At 35.6% G+C, this 13554-nt stretch overlaps 1 protein-coding gene and 1 non-coding gene across 2 annotated transcripts in view; both read right to left on the bottom strand.

Moving 5' to 3' along the window:
• Positions 1-13554, bottom strand: part of LOC149229094 (putative LRR receptor-like serine/threonine-protein kinase At1g56140) — a 412674-nt gene that overhangs the window by 380302 nt on the left and 18818 nt on the right. The gene's annotated exons all lie outside the window — the stretch shown is intronic.
• Positions 7316-7424, bottom strand: LOC149229095 (U6 spliceosomal RNA). Its single transcript, XR_016248590.1, has one exon. It is a non-coding gene; the product is annotated as a U6 spliceosomal RNA (small nuclear RNA).

Genomic DNA, 13554 nt, shown 5'->3' with positions numbered 1-13554 from the left:
CTACAGTCGGGCTGCTTGGCATTTTGAGGTTGAGAAAATGGTGGTAGTACTACAGAAGTATTTCTATTGGCCAAATCTTCGACAGGATGTCGGGAAGTACATCAGATCAAGCACTGCCTGCACCATTGCCAAACCGACCATCAAGAAACAAGGCCTCTATACCCCGCTGCCTACCCCTAGTCGACCTTGGGAATCCATCTACATGGATTACATGTTAGGCCTTCCTTCCACTAAACATGGAAACGACTGTGTTTTTGTGGTCGTCGAGAGGTTCTCAAAGATGGACATTATGACGCCTTGCAAAAATAATATCACAGCAAAAGCCACTGCTAAACTCTTCTTTGAACTAGTGTGGGTACACTTTGGGATCCCACAGTCTATCATTTCATATCGGGACAACAGGTTCCTCAGTACATTTTGGTCCAGTCTCTAGTCGATGCTGGACACCAAACTCACTAAGTCCACAGGCTTCCATCCTCAAACTGATGGCCAGACAGAGGTTGACAATAGGATGATCGTACACATTATGTGCATGTACAACTCAAAGCATCCACGCACATGGGACGAGAGCCTCCCCTATGTTCAGCACAACTACAATCGGGCTCTTGACAGTTTGACCAGCCACAACCTTTTCAAGTGGTCTTGGGATTCCAGCCACTATGTCCCATTAATGTGGCCATGCCATTTGCAGCTACTCACAAAGATTCGGCTCATGTCTAGTCTGAAACATATAAGGCAACCAACTTCATCGAGCACATCCAACATATTCGCCAGCAAGTCCATGACATTCTGTAGAAATAAAATGCCAATTACAAGCAACAACATGATCTACATTGGGTGCCACACAAGTTTCAGGTGGGCGACAAAGTCTGGTTGCATTTGCAAAAGGAACGCCTTACCAGAGCCTATCAGAAACTAAAACCACTCCGATATGGTCCTTACACTATTACCAAGGCTGTGGGAGACAATGCAATTGAGCTCAGAATTCCCCCATTCCTTGGCTTGCACCCAGTGTTCAATGTGGACCGCCTTCGGCCATACTTTCCACCATTACTAGACACATCCGAAATTGCAGAACAGCTCACACCCACAGAGTTAAATCCAAATTGCGTGGAACAAGATTGAATCATGGACACATAGATCAAGCACACTCACAACTAGAATATCCAACTATATTGAGTTGTCAAAGCAGGCCAACTCCTTCACCAGTGCAAGTGGCTCACCGGGGACCAAGTTCAACATAAGTTTCCTCATCTCATGGAGGAACTCAACGCAATTGGGACCATTGCTTCCTAAGGGGGGAGGAATGATCCAAGTGGATATTGGTGGCCACCTGCCAAGTCCACTTGGACCCCCACCATTGTTTCTTTTAGCTTTTCAGTTTCCTTAATTGTAGCACAATTTACTATTTTTAGCAGTTTTTTAGGGTCATGAACTTCCAGAGCCGTTTTGAGGCCCTAAACGACGTTTTTTGGGAAAACTAGGAGCAACATGTGTCCATGGACAATGTTGCTCTTCCCAAAGTTGTCTTTCTCGGATAGATCTTTCTAACGAGATATTGTGCGCGTCAAACGGAGATCATATGCCAAAGTTATGACCTCAGGAAGTTGATGTACCAATTTACCCAAACAGGGCCCAGAATTTGGCGTTTCATCTTCTAGGGTTAGGTTTTTGGATGTTTAGGGTTTTCCATTGTTTCTCAACAATAAATAGGCCTTCAATCCTCATTGTAACACAGTTCAGAGGCATGTAGCCGCCACATCTCTTCTCAGAGATAAGCTACCATCGCCCTAGGTGGTTTATTTCCATTGTTGTTTGTAAGCATATTTCAGTATTTTACATTAATGAAATGAAGTATTATTTCCGTTGCATCTCTATGTTTATGGTTATCTCTGTAATTTGTTGCGTTCCTGTTTAAATCCGGATCAATGAGCTTCACTCCTTTCATTTCTCTTGTTGTTCTACTTGTTTGGACAATCCCTCTTAAAGTGTCCAATTTCATTGCATCCAAAACATTCCACTTTGGACATGTCTTTCTTCTTGGACTTACCAAACTTTCCCTTCTTCATATTCTTGACTCAGGATAGAAAGGCTTGATATTTCTCATCTAATCCAATATCATACTTAAACTTGATCCTTGACTCTTCTAATATGCACTACGCCCACAACTCTTCAAAGGGGGTTGAATAATTATTGGAGTGAATGCTTGTTGCAAAGCTACTCCATTATGGTGGAAATGCATTCAATGCACAAATGGTTACTTTTGAATCAGTAATAGGTTCCATAAGTCCTTATAGGTGGTATCTTAGTTGAGAGGCTCTCATGAGGAAAGATGCTACATCCTCATCTTTTGAATTCTGCATTCTATACAACTTATTTTACAAAGACATACTCTGTCTTGTTGTACTTACAAAGTAAAAATTCAATAGCTTGTCATACATATCCTTGGAACTGTTCAAGTTTGCAACAAATGGAAGAATAGAATCCTTAATTGATTCAACTTTGATCCTTTGAGCCCTTAATTTCCCTTGTATTTTTCCAGTTCTCGAATCTTGTATTTTCTTTGTTCAATGACTTCACCAGTAACATATTCAATTATATCTTGCTCCATGAGTATCAAGTCAATCCTTTTCTTCCATAGTAGATAGTTTGAAGCCCGAACGAGTTTATTTCTCTCCTTGCAGAAAGAACCCATACGACTTGAAGATTCATACATAGTGTAACAATATAATACTACTTGATAACGAAGATTCTTCTTGATGATGTCTCCAACCTTCTTGATTATTTCAATACCTTTGGAGAGTTCTTGATGATGTCCTTGAAAGATGTTCCCTAGGATTTCTCCACCGATAGCTTCCAAGATTGATGTCTTGCAAATAGACTTCCTTTTTGTGAAATCAACACCCTGTTTGCGAGATTGATGTAGTATTGATATTATTCAATGTAGAAACCCTAGATTAGAAGGGTCTTCTACCAAGGAGTCTTTAACCAGATCCCTTCAAGAGACAATTTTCTTTGTAGTCTTCTTCTTTTAGGTTTTGGGAGTTTCATATCTTTTGATCGAAAATTCTTTCTAGTGTCCTTCCAATCGCCTTCCTTATTCACCTTAGCTCTAATAGCATGTTAGAAAATGTAAAGTGACAACTATTATATCTTATTTTCCTTAACCTTAATATTTGTTTGTGAACTTAATAGATTTCTTGAGTTCTTTTAGTTAGATATTTCATCAAACAAATATCAAGAACATAAACTACAACAATAGAGGACACATATATTAGGCTCTCAGCTAGGGAAAAAACCCTCCAAGGGGAAACCCCGTAAACTCTTCTCTTATTATAATTTTCTTCAAGTGAGATACAAAGACCCAAACCATAGACCAATCCTTCTCTCAGTACCAAGCTGGACGTTCCTCAAGTCCTTCATTTTTTCTGCACCAACCAACTTTAATACTACAACTCCTCTTAAAGCTTTCCTCCAAAAACTTTGACCCTGTAATTTCGGCCTTGCAAATTTCTTAGTATTGTGGAATTTTAGTGTGTTTTTGATCATATTTTTAGACATAGACTTCATTCTGAAGTGCCAAGGAAAAATCAACATGGTATCAGAGCTACTTTGAAGGGACAACTAAATCACAGTGTGCACAACATATAACTCAAGAAGGAGTTGGTTTCCTTGTTGTTGAAGGAATAAAAACATGGTGAAGTTGGTCACGATTCTGAAGTATGAAGTTATATTGGATGGATTGTCCAACTATAGTCCTTGGAAGGAAATGATTGAACTAGTCTTCTTGGTGAACAAGATTTGGGAGTTTGCCGACAAGGAGATTAAGAAACTAACAAACCCTAAGGAGTTAGAAGTTAACAAGGAATTTGATGCGATGGTGAAGCTCATCCTCCTATACAATGTCAAAGATAACTTGATACCTCATATGACTAGGAATAACGCTGCCTATGAGATGTGGAAATATTTTCAAGACTTGTTTTAGAATAAGAACGAGAACCAGTTTCTGGTATTGAGAGAGAAGTTGAAGAGCACCAAAATGTTGGATGGTGAAGGTGTGGCTTTGTATTTGATGAGATTTACTCAAGTTTGATATGAGTTTGATTTCATTATTGAAAATGTTCCAAATTTTGAGTTGTTGAGAACTGCTTTGAAGGTATTTTCCAAGGAATGGAAGTCGTTTATCAAAGCGATCATTGCTCGAGAAAATATTCCATATTGGAACAGGTTATGGGATGACTTCATCTAGAAAGAAATTCGAGATGAGGACCTTCATAAGAAGAAGAAGTATTATGATGATAATGCAACTCTTGTAGGGAGGGTGAAGGGCAAGTAAAAGAAGGACTTGAGAAAGCTAAAGTGTTATACCTGTGGCAAACATGATCATTATGCAAAAAAGTGTCCACAAAAGAAGAAGGGAGAGAATGAGAAGAGGAAGGGGAAGGAAGTGGTTGGTGTTGTTACATCTTTTGAGTTGGATGAGTTCTCGAGAAGAATGGAGGAGGAAATTTCTCTAGTTTCTCATTTTTCCAAGGGTGCCATCGACGAGACTGCATGGTACATGGATAACGGAGTGTTGAAACATATGCCAAGTTCATGTGAATTTTTGAAACTCTGACTGAATGGGACTCGAAGTTGCACATGGAGTTTGGAGACAAGAGTCAGAAATCTATCATAGGGTCAGATGTTGTGCCATTTAGGATGGATTCAAGTGGGATGTTATGAGTTCAAGATGTACTATGGGTACAAGAGCTTAGATACAAAGTGTTGTATATCTCAGTGGTTAAGGTGAATTGGTTTGAGGTGATTTTCCAAGATGGGAAATAAAAACTTAGGCCCAAAGGCTCTAACTCTACTTGAGTTATCATTGGAGTTAGGGAGCATGGTCTATACTGGTTGACTGAAAGCCTATAGATTAGGGAAAGAAGCAAGCTCCTAAGATTCATAGGGAGTCAAGTTCGAGGTGGAGTATGCAGGTTCAGAGGGAGAATCTACAACCTAAGAAGGGAACATGGTCAGTGTGGAGTAAGGAGACTTCTACTGGAAAGAAGGAACCATGGAATGGACTGAAGGAATTTTAGGAGAAGAAGAAGTGGGAATCTTATGGCGACAAGGACACTACCAAGAATAATGTGGTTCATTCTACAAGGTATGCTTCAATGGTGAATGCCAAAGATTGGGCTAGTGTTGTTGATGATGACAAGTTACTTCTGAGTAGTGCAAGTACCTCCCTCACTAAGAGGGAGTGTTTAAATGTGTAGCTTGGGAGGTACTCCCACAACCACTGGGGGACTTGGTTTGTGAGGAGTTGACCCACATAAAAGTGGTTTTGTGGGCAGTCTAACCAAGTGGTGGGTTTTCTACCCAATTTTATGGTCGCAAGACCAAGGTGAAAAATGATAGTTTATTCATTCAAACCATGATAGGGTATCCTTGAAGGGATAAGGGGAACTTAGGGCTTCAATAGGATGGAAAAAGACAAATGAAAAGGAATTAATTTCTTAAGATAGTGGGATTTTTATGTGTAGGCTAAATTTGGCTTGGCCTATAAGACCCAACCCTTGGAGTTTAATGTGCACCCCTAAGATCACTATAAGAAGAGGTGGATTCAAGTTCATTTGGCATCATCCAAGAGAGAAAATAATCAAGAGAAGAAGCACAAGAAGACCACAAACCTCAAGGATCCAAGTTAGAAAAGGAGAGGAAGGACGAGTTATGTCTTTTGTCTTATGATCCTACTAGCCGAGTTCAAGGAGGGTTGTATGTCGAAGTTCTAGGTATAAGTTTCTGTGGTAATCTTTGTCACAACTGAGTTAATTTCTGTGTGATAAAGGAGGGGCGAGACCCCTATTGATGGTGGAAGATAAGGTCGAGTGAGGGTCGAGTCCCCTCAAGGTGTTGCATAGAAGTTTTCAAGGTCATAAGTAAGGTAATGCATGTGTGACTGAGGTGGCCACATGATCTGAGGTGGCCATAAAAAAGTGTTATCAAGGGCAACAAATTTAGTCAAGGGATGCCGAGAACTGTGGAATTTTAGGGGCTATGCCAGTTCCTAAAAAGGTACGTTTCTGGTCTTATGTTTGATGAAATTGATAAGGTTGGAGGTCTGTTCATAAGGTGTTGAACATCAGTTCTATTAGATCCTAAGGACTGTGATATTAAATGAGTTATATCTCTTTTAAGAGGAATATTTGTGTATGCCCTAAGAGCAGTCACTCATAGTAGTTAAGGGGTTGTTGAGAGGATTGTTTATGTAAGCCCTAAGTATAATCACCTTGGTGGAGCAAGTGGATAGTTAGTGGGAAGTCTGGTTGAGCCTAATTATAGTGATCCTTGGTGAAGTAAGTGGATTGTTAGAGGCAATTTGATGAGCTAAAGATGCAAGCCATTTTGAAGTTGCATAAGTACTTGTGAGCAAAAGTCGCAGAGGCATTGAAGCAATAATGATCTATGTGTGTATAGGTGGAAAAGAACCTACCATGTGTTCAAGGTACATGGAATGAAATGGTTGGTGTGAACGTTCCTTCAACAAGTAAGTCAAGTGTGTCTTGTTCAAGTGTAGATTAGTTGTCATAAGTTGTTGACGTCAAGCCCTAGTTGTTCTTGTATCAGGGCTAATTGTAAGGGCCATGATCCCTAGTACGAGAGCCCTATGTTTGTTGTATTAAAGTTGTAATATAACAAGTATTGGGTTTGCAAAAAATCTTGTGTACTACATTGCTTCACTGCTATACATTTTTCATTGTGCAAAGTGCTTAGTGCTGTGTAATTTTAGTGTGTTTGTGATCATGTTTTCAGACAGAGACCTGATTTTGATGTTACAAGGAAAAATCAACATAAACTATCAAAATTCAAAGCCACATATCAACACAGGATTGTAAGCACCTAGAAAAAACCAGAAAGGGAACCTAAATTGACATCCTATATTGTAGTTCCCACACCCCTGCTAAAATCTTAAAGGATGTATTGAAAACTCAAGTAACCTAAAAATATGTTGCACTGCATTACATCATATATGATCTATAGTCTATATCAACCTTGAACGTAAATAACTATTAATGTTGTGTGTACATACATACAATACAAGTATGTCATTTAAGATAAATACCCTATCTATGAAACCCGATATGTCTGAAAAAAAAAACCCCACTGACAATAGAGGTTATCACATAGTCTACTCGACCAATCCCTACTCCTACTTCTCCACAAGCTTCAAATTATAGTCTGAGCCAAGCCATCCAAACCAAGCCTCCTTCCCTAACACTTTCAACTCTGCATTCCCATGTTAAACTTCGAAAATCAACCATGATGACTTAGAATTTTGGACCATTTCTTGATTTGTGTGTGCCATCCTTACCCGAGGACCATGTTAATCTTCTCTATATCATTCCAATTTTATCAGATGTCTTCGAAGGGGCTATAACAAAGCCTATTTACAAGTTAATAATATCCCATACTTTACAATGGATATTACAAGTTAAGAATATCCATGGTAAAGTATGGGTGAATATCCATGAATCTTGTTATATTGTAAGTTTATTGTAAGTATTAAGTTTTTATGTACTTAGTAATTAAATTTAAATATGTTTACAAAATCATTATTTTAATTTATGGTGTAAAATGGATCTTAATTTATAGTTACTATTTATATGTTATATATTTTAATGTGATAATAAAAACAAAATTACAATATCTATCTATCTATCTATCTATCTATCTATCTATCTATCTATATATATATATATATATATATATATATTGAGCCAAAATTTAAATGTTTACATGACACTGCAACATCTCCGCCATCCTAGGTTTTATACGAGCATAGATCCGTTAGATTTTAGGCTTCTGTGGAGGTTTCTTGAAGCTTCATGACCCGGATTATCCACAGTTTCTTGTTCATTCTGCCAACGTTTCAAACCCCAAAGGGGGTCCATCATCAGGACAAAACCGAAAGAATATGAATGAGAAATTATTTGAGAGAAGAGAGCAAGCGACCAGGATATAAATAAACTAAGAACCCTAATTTTATATAATGGCCGACACATGATATAAATTTATTTTAATTTGTATAAACCTTAATTGATTAATTCCTTTTTATTAATTAAATTAGTTTATTTATTAATTTTGTTATTATTTTATTAATAAATAAGACTTTATTAAATTTTTATTAAAAATTATTACTTTTAAAATTTTAAATTTTAATTAAATTTAAAATTTTTTCATACCAATTGAATTTTTATTTTTATTTGAAAAATTATTTAAAATTGAATTTTTATTTGATAAAATTTTTTATTATTTTATTTAAAATTTTTATTTTCATTAAATTTATATTTAATTAATTTTTATTTTTAATTTCATTAAATTTTTTATTAAAGTTTTCCAAAGATTAAATCAAATTAAATTAAATTAATTTATAAATTCTTTTGATTGAATATAATTAAAATTATTATACATAATTAAAAAATTCATTTCTTTTTATTTAAGAATAAAACATTAATTTAATCAATTTAATTAATATAATTAATTAAATTAAATTAATTAAATTAATATAATTAATTAATAAATTAATATAATTAATTAATTAAGTTAAATTAATTAGATTAATCTAATTAGTTAAACCATTAATTAATTTAATTAATATAATTAAATTAAATTAATTAGATTAATTCAATTTAATTAATTAAACCAATAATCTAATTAATATAAATAAACCATTAATTAAATTAAATTAAATTAAATCAGATTAAATTAAATTAAATTAAATTTAATTAGATTAATTTAATTTAATTAATTAAACCATTAATTTAATTTAATTAACATAATTAATTAAATTAAATTAATTAGATTAATCTTATATAATTGTTTAAATTGATTAATTAAACTTACTGAATGAAAGACCCCTTAATTTGATCTTATGTTTCCAAGGGTCCAGGAGGGTTTATTTGCTTGATCAGAGGAAGCCAATTTCCACTGATTTCACTCCCATTGTCCCTGTTGAGGTTCTGAGGAAACTTCATAATTTCAATGGCTTCTCTGATTTTCCTTTTATGATAGTTGTCTTCTCTTGCAATTATCCTGGCGTCTTCCAAACACACATGATGTTTGGTCTTGGACGAGTGCTCCGCAAGGGCCGATGAGCGGGATCTTTCATTCTTTATGTCAGCGGCATGCTCTTTAAGTCTTATTTTCAGAGACCGACCTGTTTCCCCAATATAACACTTGCCACATGAGCAATCGATCTTGTATACTCCCTTGAGTTGCTGTCGATCAATGTCATCCTTAACCGACCTCATCATTTTCCTTATTGTTCCACATGTTGTAAATTGAGTGTCTATGTTATTCTTCTTTAAAATTTTCGCAATCTTATCTGTGATTCCTTGGATGAATGGAATGTAAACTTTCCCTTGATATTCCTTCTCGCCTCGAGGGGGATGCTCAGAGAGGGCCCTATCCTGAGCCTTCCTTATAGCCTTCTTGATGCTCCATTCCTTGTATCCAATGTTTTTGAAGACAGAGGTTAAGTGTTCAATCTCATCCTTTATGTGATCAGGGTCAGAAATCCTGAAAGCCCTCACAGCCAGGGTATTTAAGACGCCGGATTTTTGGGAGGGATGATGGTAAGAGTCAGCATAAAGATAGCTATCAGTATGAGTTTTCTTCCTGTAGACCTGGTGTCCCAAAGTACCATCATCTTTTCTACTGATCAGAACGTCTAGAAAGGGGATCTTACCATTCTCCTCAAGCTCCATCGTAAATTTGATTTCAGAAGATATAGAGTTAAGGTGATTGAAGAATTTCTCAAGCTCTACCCTACCATGAGTCCAATTCAGGTTGGTGTCATCCACAAATCTTTTCCACCATGCTGGCTTCAGGTGGAATGAGGCAAGGGCTTTCCTTCCAAAGTGCTCCATGTATAGGTTGGCCACGATAGGTGAGAGCGGGGAACCCAAGGCGACTCCAGAAATTTGCTCATAATAGTGATCTTGGAAACTGAAAAAAGTGGACCGCAAACTTCTTTTTGAGTGCAAAACTTGAGGAAAGATTTGCACTTGGAGTTCCTTTTGAGTGCAAAACTTGAGGAAATGTTTGCACTTGGTAGAACCTTAGTTAAGAGAGACCTATGCATTTGATTCCTCTCATCACTTGGTATATCTTTAGTTAAGATGAATCTATGCTGGTTTTTAATAATATTATTTTCAAAATGCAAACTTCTTTTTGAGTGCAAAACTTGAGGAAAGATTTGCACTTGGAGTTCTTTTTGAGTGCAAAACTTGAGGAAATGTTTGCACTTGGTAGAACCTTAGTTAAGAGAGACCTATGCATTTGATTCCTCTCATCACTTGGTATATCTTTAGTTAAGATGAATCTATGCTGGTTTTTAATAATATTATTTTCAAAATGCAAATTTCTTTTTGAGTGCAAAACTTGAGGAAAGGTTTGCACTTGGTAAATCCTTAGTTAAGAAAAATCTATGCATTTGATTCTTCTCATCACTTGGTAGATCTTTAGTTAAGATGAATCTATGCTAGTTCTTAATAATATTATTTATTGTGCCTAGATGAGCTCTACAACCCAATATGGGGTAGATGTAAGCTTAAATATTTAACATTTAACATTTAACAAGTTTAATCTAATGTTAATGTCAATGTCACGAGTATAGGGGTAATGTGTAAGCATAAATGTTAACATTTAACATTTATATGTCCACTAAATTAAAAAATAAAATAAAACATTAAAAAGAATAAAAAAGGGTTAAAAGTAATAAATAAAATGGTAAAAGTAATATAAAGCCAATAAACATTTAAATGTTGGCTTAATTAATAATAAAAAAATAAAATTAAAGTCAATTTGTTATATTTTTATTTTGTTATTAACTTGTGAATAGGCTTTGTTACCATGGTATCAATACCACATGCCCAAAAACCATAACTTCTTTATCAAAATATTTTATAACAATATGACATGATTCTTAACTATGGAAATTTACCCTCACTTTACCATGGATATGCATTCCCAAGTTTACTTTGGATATTATTAACATGTAAATAGGCTTTGTTATAATACATGGGCCAATACCATGGCTTATCAATACCACATGCCCAAAAACAATAACTTATTTCACAATCAAAATATTTTATTTTAATTTAAGTTTATAACATTTTTTAATTAAATCTAAAAGGAAAAAGGTTATCATTACTTTTGAAGTATATCGAAACCCTCTATCCCCACTACTACAAAAAAATATTCCTATAGAAACTAAATCAAGGTTTCAATAAAATTAAAAATGAGAATACTTTTATATATAAAGATATGAAATATATATAATGTAAATAATATTACTAAGAACCAACATAGATTCATCTTAATTAAGGATCCAAGCGAAGAGAACAAACAAATTGACTAATATTCCCATAGAAATTAAATCAAGGTTTCAATAAAATTAAAAATGAGAATACTTTTATATATAAAGATGTGAAATATATATAATATAAATAATATTACTAAGAACCAACATAGATTCATCTTAATTAAGGATCCAAGCGAAGAGAACAAACAAATTGACTAACAATAATAGAGGAAAGATAGTGCATGATTGTTTTAAGTTTTTCATTATTGTATTTTCTTTGACATGGTTGATCCGTAGGTTTAATATTTTACAACCAATTGAGATTTTTTTTTGATACTTTTTTAAATACACTATCATGGAAACAAATTTAAGAGAGAGAGGTGGGGAGAGAGGGAGGAAGGGAGAGAGAGAGAGGGAGGGAGACAATAACAAAGTGGGAGGGAAAAGAGAGAGAGAAAGAGAGAGAGAGGGGGAGGTGGGAGAGAGAGGAAGAAAGACAAAGAGGAGGGGAAAGAGAAGGAGAGAGGGAGAGAGAGAGGGAGGAAAGAACAAAGACATAGAAAGATAGAGGTGGAGAAAGAGAGGGAGTGACAAGGGAGAGATGGGGAGAAAGTGAGGGAGAGAGGAGGGAATATAGAAAAGAGGAGAGGAGAGAGATAGGGAAAGAGGGGAAGAGAGAGGGGGAGGGAGATAGTGATAGAGTTAGAGGGAAGAGAGAGAGAGAGAGTGATGGGGGGAGAGATAGAGGGAGGTGGGAGAGAATGACAAAGAGATGAAGGAAGAGAGAGAGAGGACTCAATAGAGAGAGATAGAGAGAGAGGGAGAGAGAGGGAGTTGGAGGGGGAGAGAGGGAGGGAAGAAGAAAGACACAAAGGGAGAAAGGTAGAGAGAGAGGGAGGGAGAGATAAGGGAGAGATGGAGAGAGAGTGAAGGAGAGAGGAGAGTAGGAGGGAAGAGGGAGAGGAGAGTTAGAGGGAGAGAAGGGCAAGAGAGAAAGAGAGAGAGAAGGGGAAGAGAGAGAGAGAGGGAGGGAGATAAAGCGAGAGGGAGAGAGATAGATAGATACAGAGAGTGTGTGTATGTTTGGGGGGTTATATGGAGAGAGAGAATAAGAAAGAGACACATAGATACAAATATAGATATTTTATAGTATTATATAACCAACTTAGATCCATCTTAACCCTGGATCTATCAAGCATTAAGAGCGATCAAATCTCTCAAGGTGAAAACCTTTACTCAAGTTTTGCACTCAAAAAAATGGTTTGCACCTGGAGAGATTTGATCCCTCTTGGCCCTTGATAGATCCAGGGCTAAGATGGAATTTTATCCCTCTTGGCCCTTGTAGGCTGGTATTATATAAATTTCACAACTCTAGTAGTATTCATATTTTTAATTTGATTAAAACACTGATTTAACCTCTATGGAATATATAGCGAGGATAGAGGGTTTAGATATATCTCAAATGTAATTGTAATTTTTTTTTTGATTTAATTAAAAATGTTATTAAATTAAATTAAAATAAAATATTTATAAACTATTTTTATTGTGAAATGAGTTATTGTTTTTGGGCACATGGTATTCATAATCCATGGTATTGGCTTATGGTATTGTAACAAGTATTTACAAGTTATAATATCCAAGGTAAAGTGGAGGTGAATATCCACCTTCAAGAATCTTGTTATTTTGAAGGTTAATTTTAAGTATTAAGCTTATGGAATCATTATTTTAATTTATATGGTAAAATAGATCCTAATTTACAAATACTATTTATATGTTATACATTTTTTTTGTAAGCTTCGTAGGACTACATCTTCATCATGTGCAATATATCACCCCGATTGGGTGGGTGGGGAATTGAACCAATGAATTCACATTAAGGAGTGTCACCCGATTACCATCTATCCAAGACCCCACTGTTAGGGTCCCACCCTAACGCCTTTATTTATGTAATAAACCCAATAGGGTCGAGTCATAGTCATAGTTAGTTAAAGAGTCAATAAAGCATGTATTAATAATTGTATGTGGTTAACCCGCATTTAAGAAAGGGACCACAGTTAGTTGCAAACGAGATATAATTAAGAAATAAAGTGGTTAACCCATGTTATGCAAAGGACCACTAGTCGTTAGGTTGTTGAAGGTCATTTATCTATAATTAGTCGTAGTTAGAAGGGAAATATCATCGAGTCTTATTTTGTAATCGAGCT

This window comes from Pinus tabuliformis, chromosome J (genome assembly GCF_031772625.1).
Source record: "Pinus tabuliformis cultivar Carrire ecotype Pingquan chromosome J, CPIR1, whole genome shotgun sequence".
Taxonomy (NCBI): domain Eukaryota; kingdom Viridiplantae; phylum Streptophyta; class Pinopsida; order Pinales; family Pinaceae; genus Pinus; species Pinus tabuliformis.
The sequence above is the reverse complement of the archived record's forward strand: the minus strand, read 5'-3'. Positions and strand labels throughout refer to the sequence as shown.